Source organism: Protopterus annectens, chromosome 8.part0 (genome assembly GCF_019279795.1).
Source record: "Protopterus annectens isolate FY-2018-M chromosome 8.part0, PAN1.0, whole genome shotgun sequence".
Taxonomy (NCBI): Eukaryota; Metazoa; Chordata; order Ceratodontiformes; family Protopteridae; genus Protopterus; species Protopterus annectens.
Window position 1 is genome coordinate 1977674225 of NC_056741.1, and position 24945 is coordinate 1977699169.

At 42.8% G+C, this 24945-nt stretch overlaps 1 protein-coding gene across 1 annotated transcript in view; it reads right to left on the reverse strand.

The window, feature by feature from the left end:
* The window catches only part of SLC7A6 (solute carrier family 7 member 6), an 855166-nt gene that overhangs the window by 545334 nt on the left and 284887 nt on the right, over positions 1–24945 (reverse strand). The window lies entirely within an intron of this gene.

The following is a 24945-nucleotide window of genomic DNA, read 5'->3' on the forward strand; positions in this document are numbered from 1 at the left end:
ACAGCCAAGGGAACTAGTGTTATTGCTAACGACTTTGAGCCCAGGACTTTGAGAACAAATCTTGCCTGAATCCTTTTTCTCTCGATTAAGATTGAAACCTGATGTCGAATGGTAGTCGCCCTCTCCTGAGGCAATTTTGCTATCATGTCTTTTGTAGCTAAATCTGCCCCTATAAATGTAATATACTGACAGGGCAACAAGGCAGACTTTTTGTAGTTTATAGTGATGCCTAGCTGTGAGGAGAGGCGAACTGTGGTGTCCCTTGCCTCAAACTAAGAAGTTATATACTACAAAGCTACGATGCACTGGACTGGAAAAAGATGAAACTTGGCACAGATTGGTGAAAAAGGTGCTACACGGAGAACCCATGGCTATTTCTGTTAGTTGTAGGAATATTCTGCCTTTAAATAATACATAGTTGTTAGACAAAATAATATCTAGTAACTCTCCGATTAGACTAATTTCATTATTAGGTGCTCCTTTCATTCTCATAATATGGCTAAGTCTTTCTATTCCCTCTAGGTTTGGAATGGACGTACATAGATCTTTAACATCTACTGTTAAGAAGTTACAGCTGTTGTCAAATTGTAATTTGTCTAAACTGTGTAAGAAGGACCAAGAGTCTTTGCAAATTTGTTTCTCAATGGTTACATACTTTTTTAATACAGTGTCTACAAATCTGGCACATGCATAGGTAATGATGTTTCTGGCATCAACTAGTGGTCGCTTGGGAGGATTACCTACATCTTTGTGTACTTTTGGAACACCAAAGATACTAGGTATTCTGGGTGCTGGCATAGACAAATAAATAAATTAATGTATATTCTGGTTTCAATATACAATTCATAAATAAACAATTTAATGTGACTATACGCTATGCTCGATTCATTCCTTGTCACTTCCTTACATGCATTGTATTAAGTAACTCCAACATTTTAATTCCATAGTCACTTATGTTGATTAATACCAGTCCATTTCCCTTATCAGGTTTCATTACTATTACAGGAGCCATTTGTAGATCTTCCAACAGCTGCTTTTCTTTTTCAGTAATGTTCTTTTCATGTTTCTTGTGGGGTAAGTTATTAGCAAGTTTGTTCCTCAAATCCAACTCACAAACTTGTTCAAAAAGCTCTAGTGTAGGATGTAGGGGCGGGTTGAATGTACTAGGAACATAGTACTTGTCATTTCTACTTACAGTTTCCCCCAGAATGGTGTTCAAGTTAAGTTTGCGAACAAATAATTTAAGGTCTATGAGGGAAGAAGCCAAACTTGCTCTACAGTCTGGCACAAAGGTAAACCCTTTTGCAAGTAACTCAACCAATGCCTCCTCAATAAAGAGACCAGAATAATTGTACACAGTAAAACCATTTTCTTTGTTATGAGACAGTTTACAAATGAAAGTACCTGTGTCAGCATTTATTTCCTTGTTTTGTTTCCCTTCTTGTTCTTCCTCTGGGTTGAGTAGTTCATTTGCTGTTGTGGTTTGTGGTTCAGTGAATGATTTTGAAAATTTACTCCTTGGCCGTTGTTAAAGACATTTTCACTGAAATTAGTAGCCATATTGTTGTTTGTTTTTTTGATACATAATTCTTTCACTCCTACGAGGTGCATCTTGCACTTCATCTGAATCGTCGTTGGCTTCTAAATGAATGTTCCTTGCTTCACTGTTCAAGGAAGGCCCGCATCCATTTGCCTTTTGGCCATTAGGGTTCCACGTTTGAGATGTGGATGGTTTAGGATATGCTAAACTGTTACTATAAGCATTCCGGTCTCTATTAAACTTTTTTATTTTCGTAGCTTTTAATTTATTAATGTATTGTTCAATGCTTGTGAATGTTCTGTTATAGTCATATTGATACCTTTGGAAATCAGTGTTTAATTTAATTGTTGTATCCAGTTCCGTTGTTTCTTCCATAAGTGCATCTATGGTTACTTGATAATGTTTACACGTACACTGTAATAACTCAATACTTTGTTTATTAAAGAGATCAATGAGTTCTTGATGAACTACTGATCCTTTCTCCAATCCGGTGGGGTATTGCCACCTTCTCAGCCCCTTCGGGACAATGTTTTCACTGATGCACTGGCAGAAGTAGCTGATTTCCATATGTAGTGTTTTGTACTTTAACATGTTGGAATCTAGTTTCTGCAAGTTTGAAACTGTGCTATTTGATCCTCCAGCCGGTAACTCCTGATGACTTGCTTCCGAAAACAGGTTTAAAGGTCCGCTTAGCCAAGTACGTGCATCTGGAGTTCCAATAAGCCCCGAGGAAATGTTTCTCCCTGCTGAACTATTATTAGCATAGTTTACAGTTAGTGCTCAGTTCCCACTCTGTTCTTGTGACGATCTAACATTACTAGTGGGAGAAGTGCATTTGTTGTAATTACCGGCATTAGTTGTCAGTTTATCTATGCCTATATTAGTTGTACTTTCTTGTGTAGAGACAAGACTCGGGCAGGGGTCAGATAAGTAGTTTACCTTGTCCGTTAAGTCTTCAATATGTTGAGTTAGAAGTCCTATCAGTAAGGTCAAATTACCGCTACCATTGTCCTGCGATAACTGGGTGCCAGTAGTTTCGACTCCTACATCCATGTGTAAATGAAACAACCACCCATGAACTAAGAAGTTAAATACTGCAAAACCACGATGCACTGGACTGGAGAAAGAAGAAACTTGCCACAAACTTGTAAAAACAAACACAATTTAATCCACATAAAGCACTTTTTGTCACAGTGAATACTGTGACTTCTTCAGATGAGAAATACAAAATAACCTCCTACCTTTATATAGTGAAACTAAGGCTTCAGTAATACAATTAAGTAATTAATCAGTAAATAACTTCTCAGCAACATAGCACAATTAAATAACTTAAAATCATTAGTCACTATATTTCTTATTCATTATATATATTCTATAGCCATAAGTCCCTACCCCCCAAAAACAACAGTTTAAATACTTTGTTAAAAGTACTTTTTGTCCATGACTTTGTACTAAAATTTTATGTTCTTATATATAATACATAAAATAATTTTAATAAATTTAACTTTATATTGTAAATTATAATAACAGCAAATAGTTGAAATTACAAATGCTAAACACAGGTATTAAATACAGATAAAATTACATTCTTTTTAACTTGTCTAGACTGTAGTTCCAAAACATGTACTTTGCCAACACAGTACTACACTTTAAGACAATTTGGTACTAACTAGTGAGACTTTTTAGTTTCAAAATACATGAAAAAGAACATATTCCATTCAGTCTTGGATACTGGCTCACATTTGTTTTTAACTGCCATATTGGGTGGTGGTGCTGCGGTAGCATTGTCGCCTCACAGATAGACGTTGTTCTGTTCGATTCTCAGCTAGAGTGTCTTCTGTGTGGAGACATGCGTGAATGGGCGTACCTTCGTTGAAGGTTGTGCATAAGGGCTGGCAACTCGGCACGTAAAAATCTACTGCCAATCATTAGCGACCCCTAACTGGGAAAAGCCGAAAGACGCAACAATTGACTCCAGTCCAAACTTAGTGGAAAGGAACCAGTTACCACAAGTAGGTGTGGAATGTATAAATGTGGTAGGTATTGTAAATATATGGATGTGAGCCAGAGGTTTAAAATAAGAGACAGGCAATACACTACTAAATACAGATTAAATTGTCAGTCTAAAGCAGTAGTACACTTGGACCAATGTCAAATGTGTCCCGCATTCTACATAGGGAAAACAGATCAGAGACTGCGGGAACGAGTGTACGAACATCTATATCACATTGGCAGACTGAGTAAGGACAATGCCTTAGCCAAACACACTTTTGAACACAGAGAACATACATTTCTATTCAGGGCAATAGATCCAATTATACCAGATAAAGCAGGAGGACCAGACTCCCTTAAATTTGGAACGACAGGAGTTAATATGGCAGTTAAAAACAATTGCACACCAGTATCCAGCACTGAATGGAATATGTTCTATTTCATGTATTTTGAAACTAAAAAGTCTCACTAGATAGTATCAAATTGTCTTAAAGTATAGTACTGTGTTGACAAAGTACATGTTTTGGAACTACAGTGTAGACAAGTTAAAAAGAATGTAATTTTATCTGTATTTAATACCGGTTTAACATTTGTAATTTCAACTATTTGTTGTTATTATCGTTTACAATAGAAAGTTAAATTTATTAAAATTATTTTATTTTATTTATTATATATAAGAACATAAAATTTTAGTACAAAGTCATGGACAAAAAGTACTTTTAACAAAATATTTAAACTGTTGTTTTTGGGGGTTAGAGACTTATGGCTATAGAATATATATAATGAATAAGAAATATAGTGACTAATGGTTTTAAGTTATTTAATTGTGCTATGTTGCTGAGAAGTTATTTACTGATTAATTGTATTACTTGAAGCCTTAGTTTCACTACATAAGGTAGGAGGTTATTTTGTATTTCTCATCTGAAGAAGTCACAGTATTCAATGTGATGAAAAGCGCTTTATGTGGATTAAATTGTGTTTGTTTTTACAAGTTTGTGCCAAGTTTCTTCTTTTTCAAGTCCAGTGCATCGTGGTTTTGCAGTGTTCCTTGCCTCGGTTAGTTGATGCTCGGTGGTGGTGGCATGGAGCCAGTCGTTAAATACAGAAACACCCGGAATCCTAGCCACCTCAGATGAGCTGTGACTACTGCCATACAATTGGTGAACACCCTGGGGCCTGTGGTGAGACCAAAGGGGAGAGCTCTGAACTGGTAGTGACTGGCTCCCAGCTGGAAGCGTAGATATCTCCTGGATCGCCTGCCCATCTTGATATGGTAGTATGCATCCTGGAGATCGATGGAGCACATCCAATTGCCCTTTCCCAAAAAGGGGAGTATGGACTGCAGTGTCACCATCCGGAACTTTGTCTTCTTGACAGACTTGTTGAGTCTGCTGAGATCCAAAATGGGCCTCCAGTCCCCTGTTTTCTTTGGAAATAAAAGAACATTGAGTAAGTTCCAGATCCAATTTAGTCTGCAGGGATATCTTGGATGAATCATTTTTCTAGCAACCTTTAAACTTCTAGGGTTGCTTGCTCCCTTAGATAGGGTGGCACATCTGGGATGGATTTTTGTTTTCTGGGAAGAGGTGGCATGGAGAAAGCAATACTGTATCCCCTGGATATTATGGACTGTACCCATGTGTCTTTTGTGATACTCTGCCAGGCTTCTGGGTACAGTGACAATCTGCCCCCGACTGCCTCCAGAGGTGGACAGGCGGGCCTCCTTTCAAGAGTGCTGGAAGGGCCTACCAGAGAACGTATCTCTGTCGCCCGGAATCTGCGGACCCCCTCTGCTGCGAGGGCAGAGTCTCCCATTATTCCCCCCTCCTCTGCCCCTGGGGGGAAAAATCATCATGTGCAACAGGCAAAGCTCCCTGGGATTTCTGGAATCACATTTTCCTGCCTTTTTGATCTTTAGGATAAGGTCTAGTAGGTGCGGAGAAATGTACTCCCATGGCAGAGAGTGTTTTGCCATCTTGCTCGCACCTAATGAGAGTCTTTTTTACCTTGGGCCCAAACAATGATGAGCCATCAAATGGGGCGTTGGTAAAGGAGGACTTGAAGGGCTCCGCAAACTGACAAAGGTGCATCCAGGAATGTCTCCATAAGGTGACTCCTGTGCCTGCTACCCTGTTCGCTCCATCAGCTGCATAGGAGATAAGTCACATGGAGGAGTTAACTACAGAAGATAAGGTCGCAAGCTGAGAAGCAGCTCTGTCTGCAGCTCCCACAGCTGTAGGATCCTGTAGGGTATCTCCTAGCTCTTTCATGAGATCCAAAGACAGGTAAAATGGGACAAATAATTCAGTGACCTAAGGGTAAAGGCCGCTGAAGAAAAGGCACGCTTCCCCTATATGTCCATTGTATGGGACTCCTTGTTCAGTGGATGGACAGAAGAAGAGGTTTCTGCTAATTCCTTCTTTGTGGCTGCTGCAACCACCATAGCATCAACTGGCACACCCTTAGTCAGGAAAGGTTTGTCGTCTGGTGCAGTGATAAACTTATTGGGCCTCCACAGAACTGATTCCATCGATTCTGGAGAGCTCCATGCCTTTCGACTTACTACCCCTGGCAGCAGTTTGAAGGGCAGAGACACCCAAGAGGTGGAGGGTCGGGAACCAAATGCGTCCAGGTACACGGACTCATCTTCAGAAGGGGAAAGGGATTTTCAGCCACCCCTCTGTTTGAGGATTTCCAGGATGTCTGAAAAACAGACATCGTCAGAGGGGACCATAGGGACCCTTCAGAGTCCTCCAACTCCATGTCCGATGTCAGCAACTCAGAGGAGTCCAAATGCTTCCTCTTGCAAGTAATCTTCCGAGGGACCTCCTCCAAGGGGTGCTCTGGAGAGGTTTCAGAAGGGGGGTTGCCAAAAGGGGCATCCTGAGGCACTGGTTCCCTATGCCTGGGGAGGAAAGTTGGTTCGGAGGATGACACTGGCCTGGAAGGGGAAGGAGCAACTGGAGCAGATGGTGAAGCAGTCAGAGAGGACAGCACACTCCTCTTCACCTTGAAGGCACCGCAATCCTGGCCCAACAGAGTTTTTGGCTCCAAAGAGCCAGATCATCTCCTCTGAATTGAGGGTGATGGCTCTGAGCCCGAAGTAGGTGCCAAACTCACCTGTGCTGAAGCTCCGAGTGGGAGAGGTGGATCCTACAAGGGTCTGATCTCGCTCTCCCCCCCCCAAGCCGACAATGAAGTGTCAGCCCCCAGATCCCACAAGAGAAGGTGGTATCGACAGGATCAGAGCTGATGTCGGACCCAAGAGACCCAGGGTTTTTGGATCAGACGATTCTACCACAATGACCTCCATTCACTTCAGCTCCGAACTCAGGTGAGTCGAAGGAGGAATCGATGACAAAGTAGGTTGGACAGTCAGCTCCACTTCCATATGGGCTGGGCTTGATAAACTTTTTGCCAAGGCCGGTGTCCTGAGTAGCCTCTTCACCACCCTCTCCACATCATCATCCAAAAGGCTCCTGGATGAGCGAGAAGAATGGGTGGATGGTCGGTGACTGCCCGCCACAAACTGGAGAAGTGGGGACTGAAGCACAGAATACACCGGTTCCAAGCAGGGAGACATAGATTTTTTACAGCACCTAGATGGTCCCAAAGATACTGATGGAACCAAGGGAGATAAAGCCTTGTCGGACCTGATAGCTATTGGATACGACGAACTTGACGTTTTGTCTTTGCCCTTCGATAGTTCTGGAGCCAACGAAGATGCCAATTTTAAAGGTTTATCAGATTTTCCTGCCTGATTTCCTTCCTTTGATGTCTCAAAAGGCCCTTTCAATAATCCTCTCAAGATTAGCTTGTTCTTGTGCACCTGCAGGACTCTAGAGCTAAAACCATGACAAATGGAACAAGAGTCCTGCAGGTGAACAACTCCCAAACAGTATATGCAGCTGGTATGACCATTGGTTAGCGACATCTTTTAGGTGCAGGATTCACACTTCTTGAATCCAGAAGGCATGGATTCTTTAGAAGCTTCCTTGGACATATTTACTACAAAATACAACAGCGATCAACAACAAGATACTATAATATACATATAGAGTTTAAAGAGACAGTCCGCCAAAACAGACAGCAAAGAGTTTTTTTTTTTATTTGAAAAGGGAAAGAAACGGAAGGAGGAGAGTCTCTGACTCCTCCAACCGAAGAGATGCCTCTAACTTAAATGGCTAGCTCCTTAGACAGAAAAAAGGAAATAAGATAAAGCTCTCTAACTAAAATGGGCTGAAAGGGTAGGATGAATCCACTAACTTAAATGGACTTGTAAGTTAGAAAGAAGAGAAAGGGTAGGCCTGAAAGATAAAGAAATGAGGGCCTTAATGATGAACAGAAACTAAGCAGGTGATAGATACAGGGATGGACAAAAGTACAGTTGTGTACACTTACCATAAATGTAGAAGTTCGAGTGTATTCAATGTTGCAGCCATCACATTTGGGTTATCTGCTTACAGTAGCCCTCAGTTGGCCTGATTATCAAAGTCTTGGGTCTTGCGTCGGTTGCTGCCTCATCTTCCATGACGTCAGCTAGTCAGGGGTATAAATCATGCAGCCAACGCCATTACATCAGTTTTTCTTGCCCCAGATGTCAGGTGCCCCCACAATGGGAAGCAATTATATACAAGGTTACACCTCCAACAAAAAAGCAAATACACCAAAAAGCTTTAAGCATAGTAAACAAGAACAGAGGTATAGTCAATAGAAGTCACGGGGCTGGGAGGGAGGGTAACCAGGACTGCAACAGTGACTACACTCAAATATCTACATTTATGGTAAGTGTACACAACTGTACTATATTCTTTGTGTTTCACTGTTGCAGTCATCACATTTGGGTAGATTCCCAAAGCTAGGGATGGGAGGAGGAAATTAGATAGCATTAGGACCAGTTATAAAGCCCTGCAAGACTGCAGTGGCAAAACCAGCTCTGGATTTAGAAAAAGTTGGCAAGTGGTAATGCTTGGTGAAGGTATGTACAGAACTCCAGGTAGCAGCTTCTAGGATGTCCCTGGTAGGGACACCTCTGAGAAAGGCTGTAGAGGTAGATGCAGCCTTGGTTGAATGTAGTCTAATCCCCTGTGGGGTAGGTTTTCCATGGTGCTTATAGCAGAAATTAATGCAGTGGCCTATCCACTTAGAAATGGTTTGCTTTGAAATGGCCTTCCCCTCTGCCCCTGCAGCAAATGCAACCAGCGGCTGTTCAGATTTCCTGAGATGTTTAGTCATGTCCAAGTAAAATCTAATCTGTCTGTGCACGTCCAATGAGTGCAGTATTCGTTTACCCCTTGTTCTGTGGATTAGAAAAGACAGTAGGCAAATGAATGGACTGAGTAAGGGCCATACTGGATACCATCTTGGGCATGAAGGAGGGATTGGTCCTGAGGGACACCCTGTCCGCATGAAAGATGATGAAAGGCTCCACTGCCATGAGGGCCTGTAATTCAGACACTCGTCTTGCTGAAGTGATGGCTAGAAGGAAGGCTGTTATCCAAGAAAGGAATTTCAACTCTACATTTGCAGCTGGCTCAAAGGGAGGTAGATTTTTTCCAATACGAAGTTGAGGTCTCAGGCTGGAGTAGGGGCTCTCCTGGGGGAGTCTTAAGTTTTTGGCCCCTCCGAGGAACTGCTTCAACAGTGGATGAGAGAAGAGGGGTGTTTCTGTATTGTAATGAGCTGAAATGGCTGAGGCATGAATTTTAATCGAGGAAAAGGAAAGGCCCTTGTGAAGCATCTCAGTTAAGTATTGAAGAATCTGAGGTAAATTGGGCGCTGCTGTGCCCATCCCCTGAGTTTGGCTCCAGGAACAGAATCTTTTCCATTTTTCAGCATATGATTTTCTAGTACTAGGCCTCCTTGCCTCCAGAATGACATCCATCACTTGTTTACTGAGGGATGGTAATGGAGTGATCAGGTAATTAGCCAGCCTGCTGGATTCAAGGTTTGAAGTTGTGGGTGCAGAATCTGGCCCTCCTGCTGGGACAGCAGGGTAGGGGTCTGAGGCAGGTGCCATGTTATCAGCAGTGACACACTGCGCAAGACGGGGTACCAGTGTTGGCATGACCAGTCTGGTGCAATCAGTATTGTCCTTGGTTTATCCTGTTTGATCTTTAGTAGTACCTTGGAGAGGAGAGGCAGAGGGGGAAAGGCATAAAACAGATAGGTTTTTCCAGGTAATAGACAGGGCATCCACTTTCCAAGCTTGTTTGTGGGGAGTCCTTGTGCAGAATTTATCCAATTGGTAGTTCTGGGGGGGAGGCAAACAGATCTACCTCTGGGCTCCCCCATTTATTTCCCAACATGTTTAATATCTTTGGTTCCAGTTTCCACTCGTATGGGTCCATGAGATTTCTGCTTAGGTCGTCTGCCAGTGAATTTAGCTTTCCTGGCAGGAACTGAGCCTGTAGGTGCACTTGGCAGCTCAAGGCTGTGTTCCACAGAGCCATGGCTAGTCTACAGAGAGGGTATGAGTGGGTTCCTCCCTGCTTGTTTATGTACCACATAATAGTGGTGTTGTCCGTCTTTACCAATAATTGTCCTGGAAGAATGTGGTCCTTGAAGGCTATCAGAGCATTCTGTACAGCTAACATTTCTTTTTGATTGATATGCAGGTGCATTTGACTTGGGTTCCATTTGCCCTGAATGCACTTCCCTGCCAAGTGAGCCCCCCATGCATAGTCTTATGGGTCTGTTGTTTGGGTTTGGGGGTAGAATGAATGGCAGTTCCTTGTTTTGTTGGCAGGCCTCTTACCACCAAAGGAACTATATCTGTAGACAAGGTATGACAGGAATCATTGATTCTAGATCCTGAGAATGTTGACACCATATGCTTTCAAGATACCATTGTAGTTTTCTCATATGCAGTCTTGCATATGGAATTAGTAGAATGCAGGAGGCCGTGAACCCCAAAGCTTGCAGTATTTTTCTTGCAGATAGCTGGGTCTTTGTGGCCAGTAGTTTGAAGTAGGCTGTCAAATGAACTTGTTTCTTTGGCGTGAGGTAGGCCATCTGGGAAGTTGCATTCAAGCTTGCTCCCAGGAATACAATTTGCTGGCAGGGTACAAGATGGGATTTCTTTTAGTTTATGGTGTACCCCAGAGAAGTTAGCAATTTCTTTACAAATGCCAGATGATTCAATAGTATGTCCTGGCTTTCTGCCTGAATTAGACAATCATCCAGGTATGGGTATATTTGAATTTCTTTGCCTGCAAAAGACAATGACTGGAACTAGGCACTTTGTGAATACCCTGTGCGCAGTAGATAGGCCAAAGGGCAGTGCAGAGAACTGACAGTGCATGTAGCCTGCTTTGAAGTGTAGGTATCTTCTGCAAGATTCTCTTATTGGGATGTGCAGGTAGGTTTCCTTTAAATCCAGTGTTGCCAACCAGGCATCTTTGCCTAGCATAGGAAGCAGCTGATGAAGAGTTAACATCTTGAATTTTAGGATTACCAAAAATGTGTTTAGGATAGACAGGTCCAGGATAGGATGCCAGGAAATGTCAATTCTGGGTACCAGAAAAAAAGTCTTGAGTAGAAACCTTGTCCCCATTCTTCTTCTGAGACAGGTTGAATAGCCCTGATGCTTAAAAGAAAAAGAACTTACTTTTGAGCCTCTGCCCACTGATTTGGGGGTAGATTTGGCCAACCATTTGGAGTTGGTAAGGAGTGGAAGTGGAATCTGTATCCTTGGGAAACTATATTTAAAACCCACTTGTCCTGGGTAATGAGTTCCCAATTTTTTGCCTGCAGGACAATCTTGCCCCCTAAAGGAACAGTCAGTTGAGCAGGGATTAGAAGTTTAAAGTCAAGTCATTGACACAGTTTACCATAGGGAGGAGTCTTACTACTTCCTGCTTTAGAAGTGGGAGCACCCCACTGCTTAGTCCTGTGAGTCCCTTGGGACTGCAGCCTGGGTGTTCTGCTGGTTCTGGGTTTGGACTGAGAAGGCCTGGAAGAAGGCAGGAAATGATCAATTCTTAGATGGCCAATGCCTACTAAATCTGGGAGGCAGTACTTGTAGGAAATCTAACAGTTTGCATAGATTTAGCTTTTTCCTCCATCTTTTTAAGTCCTTCTGCTTTGTTGCCAAACAGGTGGTCTTGGTTTAAGGGAGCATCCGGCAATTTAGCCTTAACATGATCTATCAAAGATTGCTCCTTAAGCCAAGCCTGCCTTCTACGTACAGACCTAGTGACAGCAGCCCTGCAAGATGCCTCTAATGAATCAAAACCACATTGCAAAGTATGTTTTCCAACTTTTTCAGCAGAATGCATTAAATCCTGTAAATCTTTATTTTCAGCACAGTCAGGAATCAACAAAAATTTCTACTTAAGCAATCCAATAATATGCTGCTGATACTTTAACATATGAAACTGGCAGTTTAAGGCCCTAATGGCCAAGGTTGCAGAAGTGTATACCTTCTTACCCAACCTATCCAGTGCCCTGGAATCTCTATCAGCAGGGGTAGGATTTTTGGCAGTAGTAGCCTTAACACCCTTGGGTCCCTGTGAAATGGTTTCAGGATCAGCAGTAGGATTTTTAAAAAGGAACTTGTGAGAGTCAGGAACCCTGTAATACCCATCAGGTTTTCTGGGGGCAGGAGGTAAAGAGTCAGGGGCCAGGATAGATTCCAAGAAGGCATCATCAACAATGTCTAGTACAGGAGGTACAGCTAAAGGCCTGTGATGAGGCAGAAGTAAGAAATCCCTAAGCCTCTTTTTGGAGTCAGAGTAATCCTGGCTTTTCCAGCGAAAATGCTCCTTAAGAGTATGCAAGGTTTAACCAAAAGAGAAATCCTCTGGAGGGGAAGCAGAGGGAATGGAGTCCTCTGCATCAGAATCCTCATAGGTAGATAAGGGTAAATCCTGGTCATTCAGTGGAAACAGAAATTTCAGAGTCCTGATCAGAAGAATCAGAAGGAAAATCAGTCTTAGGTCTCTTAGAGGGGGAAGGGTGGCTTCTCCTGATTAGAGTAATAAGGTCTTCAGCCAATCTTATCATTTGTTTTTTTAGGCATAGGGGCCTGATCATGCTGTCAGCGTGTCTGGTTTCTAGGCATGGCTTGAGTTTTAGGTCTTGAAGAAGATGGCGTCTGTTTATTATGCAAGTCAGTAGGCCTGAATACACCCTCAGAAGCCGGATCCTGCACAGGGGCTCCGGACCCATCCAAGGTAGAGACATCTGCAGGTTCCACAGTCAAGGAAGCATCTTGCGGCATACCGGACTCCGAATGGGTCTCAATAGAGGCCTGCGAATTTGAAGTAGTGGGTATCAGGGGTGGAAAAGCACCTCACTGAGTACCGGCAAACTGGTGACTAGCTTAGGAGAAGTGTCGTCAGCAGCTTTGGATCTATGCTGTCTGTCTCTGTCTTTATCTTTGCGTTTTTTCAGAATGTCGGTAGTTGGGTGGCTTACCGAAGCCATTTCTGGATAATTGAACAGAGTACCAAAATATTTAGAAGCATAAATGAATAGATGACGAACAGTTTGAGGTTTGAATAAGGCATAAAACCGACAGCAAGGTAAGTCGTGGTCTGGGCCTAAGCAAGGAATGCAGTATGAATGAAAATCTTTATGAGGCATTTGCTTTCCACAAAAAATACAATTGTTAAATTTTACTGACATCGGTTTAGAGCAAGAAAAAGTTTCCCCAATGGGATACTTAGCTTTGTTAAAGACTTCTGAAATTTCAGTTTTCGAGTTTCAGAACCGGAGTCAGCAGATCAGCACTTGCGAATTGCTTCTGCTTCGGGCACCGCACGGCAAGAAAGACTGATGTAATGGCATCGGCTGCATGCTTTATACCCCTGACTACCTGACATCATGGAAGATGAGATAGCAACCGACGCAGGACCCAATACTTTGATAATCAGGCTGACTGAGGGCTACTGCAAGCAGAAAACCCAAATGTGATGACTGCAACAGTGAAACACGAAGAACATCAACAAATTCTATTGACCTACAGAAAAAAAACTATGCTACCAAATAACAGTATTTTACAAGAAAATATTAGAAAAAACAATCAAACTTAGCCTGAGCCAGTCATCAGCAATCCCAAAGCTTCAAGCAGCAAACGGGATCTGGGTAACTTTCGCTAGGCATGTTGGGATAGGGTCTAGCCTCGAGCCAGTGGAAGCTCTCGAGCTTTAAAATGCGGCTGAATCGGAGCCGAAGATTGGCTCCGAACCCAAGCAGCAAGAAGGAAGGCGAGATAGAGACAACATAACATCGTATGTTTGCATAGGTAAGTGCTAGGCTAGCTCCCTTTAAGGCCATTTTAAGCCTAGCCAGTTTCCACTTTTATGCTCAAATTAACCTATCCTATTTGGTTAGAGATTGGCCTTACCCATCCCATGCTCGATAATTACATATTACCCTTAATGAGAACAAGTGCAATCATATACCACATATAATTTGAGGGGACCCATGCAAGGGATAAAGCATTTAGGAGCTGCCTCTATACATTAGTAGTAATTGGGATAGTCCTGTGGTAAATTTTCGGTTTCTCATCCATAGATCCAACTTGATCTAGAATATGGACGGGGATGAACATCATTTTATACAGAAACTTGTTTAATATTTCTGTAAATATCTCAATTAACATGTACTCAGAGAGGAATTTCTCGTTGTCAGGTGAAAGTGCATGTCTGCTTAACAAGTGTTATAACAATATATGTCTATATTGTACAGTTTCCAAAGATATAACAATTTCTGAAAGTACACTTCCTCTTGATAACATTGCTAATTTAATAGCTTTTATTGTTCACAAAATATTTACAGTTGTTTATCCTATGCTTTTTAAGTTGATTTTTTCAGAAGATACTCAGGAATGCAAGGATGTGTGTATGAGTTACTTTTCATGAGATTTTCAAATGAAGAGAGTATGGTCTTTGACTTCTAATTTGTTAACAATAAATCATGTACTCTTGTTCAATACACGATAGAGTATAAACATTTATTGCATTCTTCTGTTAGCAGAGGGCAAGTTCAACTCCTATCTGCTTCTACACATATGTGGTACAATAAATTTTCCTCTGTAAAGCCTGAAAAAAAAAAAGATCTCTGTCAGTCCCCAAGTCAGAAAACACACAAAATGACAGCCTTTTAGGGCTGTCTACTACACTCACCAACAGAATTTTTTGCTTGGATGGATAGTAGCAATAAAAAAAAAATAATAATAATTTCAATAGGTTTTGCTCAAAAGATCTCTAACAAAATTCTCATTAATCAACACATTCTTATGGTACCAGCTGATTTATTAGGAGGCCTTTCTGTTGGTTTTAAGACTGGGTTTATTCACTTTTCCAATTCAATATAACATTTTAACTAAAGCCCGACTGCTAAGAGGCAAAGGCTCCCTACAGTGGTATATGCTGCAATGTCAGATGCTATACAAGAAGGCAAATGATCACAATCAAGCATTTTTCCAGCAAATGGGGGACACATCAGACAAACTCTAACGCAGACATACAGGCATACAATTGTTTGACAGGAGCAGTCTGAGCATAGAAATAAAGAGTGGGAGGACATATACCACCCATTAAGACTCCCTTCATACCACAGCTGGCAGTCAAGACTATATTCTATCCAACACTGCAGACCACACTCAGTGGGTTATAAGTGGATAGACTCTAAAGCACCAGGACATCCAGAATATATGGAGCCAGAAGACAGTGAAGAAGCACAGAAGCTAGAGTCCTAAAGTACTGGAGTACCAATCAAGGCTACTTCCTAGAGTAAGACTCCAATGAGCAATGCTTGATAAAGCTGTGATGACCAAGTGGACAAAACACAAAATCTGCAAAGGAAACATTCATTGACCAAACAAAGGAAACAATCATACCTCTGGTGTTATCAGCCTTAGCAGCATTTTCCAATGTACAGTTAGCATACATCTCAACTCTACAGAATGCCCATATTTTTGCCACATATTTTGGTCTGTGCCTCATAAGATTTGTGGTTTTCTAGAAAATCATTGAGTACTGAAGTTAGTAAATAATGACAGATATTTCAATCTGCAGACTTTGCATGTTTTAGAAAATGCATGCTAATGCAAAATCTGTTTTTCTAGCAACTTTCTAAATTTGTAACAGCAAAATTTAAAATCTGTATCTGATTTTGAGCCTTATTCTTTCCTTTATTTTTGGCTTTTTCTAGAATTCTAGTCTAAGAGGTTGAAAGGTATAACAGCTACTTATGACAAAACATAAAGGCATTCTACTTGGAAAAGCTTTGGTTGGCAGTTGTCAGCCCTTCATCTCTAGAAACAATGAAATTAGCATTGACTCAGACATGGTTCAGTGGAAGTGATCCCCCTCCCAGAATGTTCCTAAACTCATGCACTCAAATATGCATACCTGGCATGTGAATAGCTCTTCCCCTCACTGCTGACTGCAAAGGAAAATGAAAGATGACTGGACTAATTCAAGGACCATTACTCTTGATGGCACTTTTGGAAAGGAATGTGGGATAGTCCTTCGAGACATCTAAAACACCAAATATGGTTCCCTAAATATAGGTCCTGAAACTCTACCATCCTGCCACCACTAAACACATTTCCAAGCGTAAAATTTCAAAGCTGCTAAGTCAGCTAATTCAAATATGGACAGCAAAGCTTTTTAGGATAACAACAAAGTGCCAAGGAAGCAAGTTTTTCAAAGCTGGACAGAAATACAGAACCCTTTTAAGGGGCTACTACACCAGCTAGCACTGGATCACAATCCGGTATTGCACAAGGTCACAATGGTCAGAAATACCTGGTATGTGCATCATGACTACAGAATAATGAGACTAAAATGATACAGATCGTCTGGACAGATCAGAAGAAACTTGCACATATAAGAAAGTAATTCTTCATCTGTCAGGTTGAAAAATTCCTGGTAGCTTTAATCACCTGTGACACCCCAGCTCGAAGATGTGTTAGGACCAGATTATGCAGCAAGATTCAAGCAAAGGCAGAGACAACTGTTAATCAAATTAGGTAGGGAGCTGCTTTTTCCTGTAATGCCAGGGACGTGACAGCATAAAAGCACACCCATAGGAATGGCACAGAACTATGCATTCTCTTGAGGGGCAAATAGAAAAATCTCTGGAGTGTCTCACTTCCAGAAGATCTAAACCAGGCTCAGCTACCAAATCCAAAGCCCCAAAAGACACTGGAGAAACTATTTAGGGGGAATCCACTAGAAAGCTTATTTCACTATTAATGTGTACTGCTGAGAGGGTAATGGCCCTATTTATGGCTCATTGCTAGGTGTGGGATGCCTCTCTGCCTGTGGGGATGACCGTGTACCCCACAATCAACACTATTTACTTAGGCATCATGTGACAGACTGGTCACTGGGGAGGATCAAGAAAGGCCTTGGACTGATCTTTTCCTTCACAGCCCTAAGTACCAGGTTAGCTGTTGGAAACTCTAATTGGCTGACATGGGGCACCTTCCTGGGATGGGATGGAGCAGGGTTTTCTCCCCTCCTCAGCAATGAAGCATTCATCAAGAGTATGTGACAAGTTTGGCTTCACAAAAAGGAAATCCACCTGTCGATTAATGGGAACTATTCACCACTAAAAGATTCAGTGGCAGGCGTCTGACTATAGGAGAAGACCTCTGTGTATGTGGTGACTGCTGTCTCCGACATATCAGAGACCAATGCAGAACCCATAAAGAACATGGTGGCCATCAGGCCAGAAGGAATAAGGTAACCCAAGTGCTGCTCCCACCAAAGACTGACTCAAAGTGGCAAGGCCATGACCTCCAGGGCTGTCAAAACTGGCAGAATGACTCACATAAAGTCTTACCTTATGCTGAGATGATAGCCATTGGATTGTCTGACTCCTCTCAAAGGAAGGAGAGAGAGAAGAATACCACCAGAACAGGCAAGCTTGTGTAGGATAACATATGGAGATAAATGTGCAAGACAGACTTTAATTGTCAAATGCAAGGTGCAGCTGCTCAAGGATGAGCCTGCTAATGGTGGGATAGGAACTTGAGAGACATAACCAGGCCCAGGACTAGCACAAAGGTTATTCTTACTAACGGTGCTATCCTAACCCCACAAGATCTGCATGGATGCTGTAAAACAGGGTCGTGACCAGCTCCTCTATGAACTAGAATCAGTACATCTGGAAGATTTTCTGGCATGGCCCTATAAGTGTTCTCCCACTCCAAAAGGGACAGTTTTTCTCACCAGACATCAGTGTGAATGACCATGGTATGGGAAGACTCTGAGGACTCTTCCTCCTGTGTCTGAGATGGTAGAAGATCTAGGTTAAAGGGGCCTTAGTCCCAAGTGCTACCTCTAAGCTATAGCCATGTGATTTGAGGGACTGCTCTCCAAGGATCCATCTACTTATGGGTATGCTCTAACTAGTCATTTGAGGAGGGGTAGTACATACTCCTTAAGGTAGCTGCTGGTGCACCTGCTTCAGGACCCCTGTCATCCACCAAAGTAGAGGACAGGCTTAAATTCGAGCCCTCTCCATTTGAAGGCAAGGCTGCTAAATGCTGGGGACTACAGTCAATTGTAACCATGATTTGCTGCCAGGAAAATCCTCTCTCTTTTCTAAGCCTTTTAACTCTATATTCTGGCAAAGGCCTTGGGCTCTGTGTAGAAATATCTCACCAATCTCTGTGCTTCCCCTTTTAGACCCAATTGACTACTACGCTACTGATGTTAGATAACGTGCTTTAACTCCCAATTAAAACTCTTGTGATTCTGAAATCTCAAATAGTTGTAAAACCTATTTTGATCCAATAAAAGATAGTGTTTTCCTGTTGATGGACCAGCATGTCATTTCTTCACTTCTTCCCTACAATAACGAGGGTAAGACAGAACTGTCAGCACTCATGGCAATGCTTCACGTCCTGCTTCTCTCTAATACAGGCAATGCTGGTTTGAGTTCTGGCTCATTATTTGACAGTCATATTAATGTTTAAGGTTTTGATGCTTTGAAAATCAAAGGAAGTAAACAGATAAGGATCAAGATCTGAACTATTACTGCAGCAGAAAGAAATGGGAATTAAATGGCAATAGGCTTAAAAGCTAGTTGCAGTCTCAAGTACAATATATGATGTCAGAGTGTGTGTCTGTGTAGGAGGCATACATTCCTAAGAAACAGGTGCTCTGGAGAAAAACAATGACTGGTGAGAAGAGAATAAAATCAAATGCAGACCCCATTAGAATCCTAGTGTTAGAGATCACTGGCCAAATTGAGACTTGAACCTCAGCACTGAAATAAATAGGACATGCCGGAGGAACAGATTCATAACCCAGAGGCTCCCTTCACTCTGGAATAAAATCCCAGTCCAGGTTAGGCAGAGTTCCTCATTGACTCTCTTCAAGAGAGAATCTTGATGAGTGGATGGGAGATTGTAGGTTTACCCCTGGTATCACTTCTGTGTCACTGTTAGAGGCACAGTATACTAACCTCGAAAAAGGGCATAGTAAAATTCATTTAAAATGGGTGGCGAAAGCCAAACACACTCTGGCTAGGCTTATAAATGCCCTAGGGCAGATAGCCTAGTAGAGTTGTAAGCAAAATAAAACATATGGAAGACACATTTTTTGTGTCAGGAACTAAAAACAGTGCGAGTTAACTTTGAAAATGTGTGAGCATGTCTGCACAAGTGACTTTATACCTATAGTAGCTCAATGATTCCCTCAAGCCACAGAGGCACAAGTTTAACTAGAAAAAATAGGTTGGTAAGAAAACACTCCCATTTATCACAGATCTAGCTCTAAGAGTCTTCCACAGAAGAGAGAAGGTTCACTAAAGAATAGGACTATACAAGAAAGAATTGTTGTGTAAAATCTTACCATGACCACAGCTGTTCTTCTCTTCCATGATGAAGTACTCTAACATGAGGGATCCACCACCTCAGGTGACCTGAACGTCTGACTCCTGTACAAAAGCTTAGCATGGCTGCTGTATGCTGTATGGGATGTCACACGCAGGGGCCATAAACCGTGGGCCATAAATGTGACGTCCGCATGCACAGTCCTCAGAACTGAATGCCCCAGTCAGACAACAGTCTAAGGTAAGCTGGTAAGGATGCCATCCAGAAAGGGAAAAGGTCATAGATTGGGGTAGGAGGGTGGGATAGGAACACTGCAACATGGAAGAGAAGGACATCTATGATTATGGTAAGATTTTACACAACTATTCTATGTCTTTCTACTCTCATATTGCAGTATTCTAACATGAGGGAGAGTACCAAAGCTCAATATGTGTTATGGGAGATGGAAGAGGATGCATTTTCCAAGAATCCATGGAGGATTGCTTTAGCAAATCCTGCCCTAGCCCTAGAGATGCAGTCCAGTTTATAATGTTTAGTGAAAGTGTGGACTGAAGACCATGTGGCTGCCTGTAAAATGGTGGCTGTATCTAGTCCTTTGAAGAATGCCCCTGAGGAGGCCACAGCCCTGGTTGACTGTGCTCTCTCTGTGTAGGGTAACTGTTTTCCATGGAGGGAGTAGCAGAGAGATATTGTTTTTGGAAATCCATGAAGAGATAGTTTGTTTGGATATAGCTTTTCCCAGAGCCCTGGGGTGGAAGGATACAAACAACTGCTTTGACTTTCTGATGTTCTTAGTTTTAACCAGATAGAATCTAAGTTATGAAAATCAACGGAATGGAGCACTCACTGTCATTCTGGGGGGAAGGAAAGAAAGTGGGTAAATGAACAGATTGGTTACACTTTAGGCATGAAGGAGGAGTTTGTATAAAGAGAAACCCTATCCTTATGAAAAATGAGGTAAGGTGGGTTAGCCATGAGTGCTTGCAACTCAGACTCTTCTGGCCAAAGTTAAGGCTACAAGAAGCACTGTTTTCCCAAGTGCACATTTTTAAGGTGTCTGAAGATTCTGGTTCAAATGGAGCAGTAGTGAGTTTTCCCAGGATACAATTCAAATCCCAAGGAGGAGGGATGGGTTTTCTTGGTGCTCTGATGTGAAGAACCCCTTTAAGAAGGAGCTTCACCTCTAATCTGGATAGTAATGGCGAATTGAGAGGTAAGCAGGCTGAGATAGCTGATAAGTGGACTTTCAATGAGGAGTATGAACGTTTCAGATTTTAGGAGCTCACACAAATAAGACAAGACTAGCGGTATAGCTGCCTGAGAGGGGTCTGGTTGTCTGTAAAGACACCAAGTGAAGAACCTTTTCCATTTGGATGAATAAGATCTCCTGGTAGTGGGTTTTCCTGGCCTCCTGCAGGACAGACAGCATGCCCTCTGACTAAAGGTGTCTAAATAGGATCAAGAGTTTATCACCCACAGGGTTAGTCTGAGAGTTTGCAGGTATGGGTGGATAAGAGATCCCTTCTGTTGTGTGATGAGAGACCCTTGTGAGGCAACTTGTGGTGATTGCCCTTGGCTAGTGACAAAAGGAGGGGGAACCAGTGCTGCCTTGGCCAAAAGGGACTCACCAGCAAGATTTTTGGCTTGTCCTGCTCAATATTCAGCAGGACCTTCTGTATAAGAGGGAAGGAGGGGAATGCATACAGAAACATCCCCTTCCAGGACATTGTGAAGGCATCCACTCTCCAAGCTTGTGGGGAGGGGGACCTTGAGCAGAATAGCTGTAGTTGTCTGTTCTGAAGGGAGACAAACAGTCCACCAGTGGGGTACACCACAGATAGATCTATTGTGCAGCATCCATTTGTGATTCTGAGACAATGATCTGCTGAGTGCATCCGCCTGATTGTTGTTTTGTGATGGGATGTAAACTGCTTGTAGTGTTACATTGGAGAGGGTGGCCAGCTCCCATGCTTGGAGGGCCAGCCTGCAGAGTAAGAAAGACTTGGTCCCCTCTTGCTTGTTGATGTACCACAGGACCATGGTGTTGCCTGTAAAGATTTTGAGGGGACCTGGGTGTATGAGGGGAAGGAATGCCTTCAGAGCTAGGAGAAGGGCAGTCATTTCCCTTATGCTGATGTGCTCTTCTGAAAGTAGGGGTCCCATTGGCCCTACACCTTGAGTCCATTCATAGTGGCCCCCCCCACCGCAGATCAGATGCATCTGTGTGCATCTGTTGAAATGGAGTGAGAGGCTGTAATGGAAGTCTTGGATTCAGATTAATTTGTTGAATCGACCGCCTGATTTCTTTCTTTAGACAGAGAAGGAATGCGACCTGAAACTATAGTGGATAGGTGTGCTGGGACCATACATTCTTCAAATACCATTGAAACTTCCTCATGTGTAGCCTGGCAAGAGGCAACATGGGGAAAGTGGCTGCCATCAGACCCAGGAGGTGAAGGAATTCCCAGGCTGAAATGCAGTTGACTAGGCACAGACATAAGTCGGTCAGTGAAGTGACCTTTTCTAGTGGAAGAAAAGCCTTCATCAAATCCATTCTTATTCTGCAACCCAAAAAAATCTGGTCTTGGAAAGGAATAAGAGAGGACTTAAGTAGGCTGATTGTGAAACCCAGGCTTTCAAGGAGGGAAAAGGTGAATTGAAGGTGTCTTTGCAGGGTACTTGGATCCTCTGCCTGGATGAGGAGGTCGTCTTACGTATGGGAAGATTTGAACGCCTTTTGTTCTGCAAAAGGCCACAGCAGGGGCTAGACATTTTGTAAATACCCTTGGAGCTGTAGACAAACCAAAGGGCAAGGCAATAAACTAATAGTGTGAAGACTGCAGTGCAAAACACAGGAATTTGTGAAAGGCTGGGTGGATAGGGATGTGAAGATATGCCTCCTTTAGGTCTAAAGTGACCAGAAAGGAACTGGGTATCAAGAGTGGATGAAGGGTTTGAAGGGACAGCATGCGGAAAGTGGGTATATGCAGAAAGGGGTTTAAAAGAGACAGGTCCAGGATGGGTCTCCATGGGCCATCCTTTCTTGGGACAGGAATAGCCTGGAATAGAAGCCTTAACCTTCTTGTCCTAGGGGCACCCTTTTTATTGTGCCCTGTAGAACCAGATCTTGAATAACTTGAGGAATGAGACGGATCTGGTCTTTGGGTGGGAGGGGAATACCTTTTGGGGAAGGATTTTTTTCCTGCCAACTCATGAAATATCCTTTTTCCACAATTGATAAAACACATTTGTCTAAAGTGATTTTGTTGCCATACAGGAAGACAGTGACAGAGGTGGGCAGAAAGGGAAGGAGGTAAGGGGGGTTTTGACAGTCATGCATTGTTAGGCCTGTTAGGAAAGGGCTGTCTTTGATTAGTTTTAGAGGTGCTAGGGTTTGGTAGAGGAAGGTTTCCTGGCACCTTTTCTTGACTTGGAAGTAGGAGGTGCAGAGGCCTTCCTAACAAAACTTGGTTTGGCAAGGTAGTTTCTGTGAAACTTAGGCGCTGGTGAGACAAAGACATGCTTGATGTCCTGCAGCTCCTTGCTCTTCTCCTGCAGGTTTTTAAACAATTCTCCTGTTTTCCAAAGAGGTACTTATTGTCAAGAGGGGTGTCCATAATCTTGTTTTTGGAGTCATCTGGCAGTGGCTGTAGCATGAGCCAGGAGTACGTACGAAGGATTGATGCTAATGCAGCTGACCTAGCTGATGCTTCTGCAACATCATAGCTGCATTTAATGGTGTGTCTAGTGACTTATGCAGCTATGGAAAGTTTAGAGGCAACTTGTGGTTTGGTGGCAGAATCTGGAAAGGAGGACAGCAGGTTCATGGCTTATGAAACTAGGTCTAAAGTGTATTTTACCGTATGAGTTTGGTAACGAATGGATCTAAAGACCAGGGCTGAAGAAATATAAATTTTCTTTCCTAACCTGTCCATCACTTTGCTATCTTTATCTGATGGCAGTAGGGAAGAAGAGGATAGCTGTCTGGTTTGTTTGTCTGCAGAGACAGCAATAACAGCTGGGTCTGTCATGAGAGGCTTAATAAGGAATTTGAAGTCATCAGGAACTTTACAGAACCTGTCTAATCTTTTAGGGGGAGGTGGCTGAGACTCTGGAGTCTTGGAAACAGAGGCAAAAGCATCCAAATAGGCTAGAATTTCTGGAGAGATGGCTGAGGGGGAGTCCATCTGCAGAAGCTTGTAATACCTCTTCTGTAAATCTGTAATTTGTGTAGAATCCCATTTAAAGTATTTCCTCATTTTAGAAATAGTTTCCCCAAAAGTGATGTCCTTAGGTGGGGGATCGCCTCCCAAGGAATCCTCGTCTGAAGAACAGCATTCCAGGAGAGAAGCCAGATGTGGGGCATAGGAGAGGGACTCAGAAGAGAAAGACTCTTCATCATGCATCTGTGGATGTGACAATGGGTCAGCAGAAGCAGGTCTGGGGCTCAAGGTTGGAAGCACAGCAGGAGTCTGTGAGGGAGTAGGCCTCAGGGTCAAGAAGGCACGAAAGAGAGACTGGGCAAATGCCTGCCAATCAGGCAAATCTTCTGATGGAGGAGACAAATGTTTAGACTTCTACTTCCTTTTCAGAGAAGGAGTCTTAGGTCCAGGCTGAGTAGATGAAGGCCTAGTGTCCGTCAGCCTAGGACTTGAAGCGTCTTCCTCAGGGATGGATGGTAATGCTAGCTATTCAGGCGAACCTTGTTCCCCCCAAACATCAGAGGCTGATGTCACTGGAACCTCCATGGATGTGCAGGCTGGAGAAACTAAGGCAGCGTCCAAAGCAGTAAATGCTGAAGTTGGCATGCCTATCAGATGTACCTCAGACCCTAAACTGGCAGCTGGCAGGACGTCTGTACCTCAGAGGTGCAGTCACTGTATCAGGCCTAGCTACTTTGGCCTTCTTTTTCAGCAGTTCTGCCAAGACAGCTGGTTCCAATTCCATACCCAAGGCAAAGCATTTGAGTCATTGGGTCTCAACGAAAAGTTTTAGGGCTGTGAGATGGCTTTGCAGTGTTTTTGGAACAAACGACTGGCAAATGGTGCAAGCTTTGTAGTTGTAGGACGGCCCTAAACAGAATAAGCAGATGTTGTGGCTGTCTTTGCGCGGAATTTGTTGACTGTATTTACATTTTCCCTTCCTAGATGACATGGACAGAATCAGCTAAGGAAAGAATATACAGCAACCTAAGCTAGCAGAGAAAAAAAAGAGAAAAATTCCCCAACAGGGTACTTATCTTTTCATGAGTCACTTGTGCAGAGCAGAACGAACAAGTTGACATTCGACTGGCAACAGAGAAGTTCTGAGGTTTGTGTGTGTGGATGTCACATTTACGGCCCACATTTTATAGTCCCCGAGTGAGACATCCCACGCACCATACAGCAGCCAGACTAAGCTTTTGTATACGAGTCGGACATTCGGGTCGCCTCAGGTGAAGGATCCCTCATGTCAGAATACTGCAGCATGCGAATAGAAGGACATCAGATGCACACAAATACTTCTAAAGCCTAACTTATGATAATACCCAAATACAACAAAGATATTTGCAGGAGTGCCTCTTATAAACAACTATGGTCTTTCAATACTAAACTAAATGACCAATAAGTAC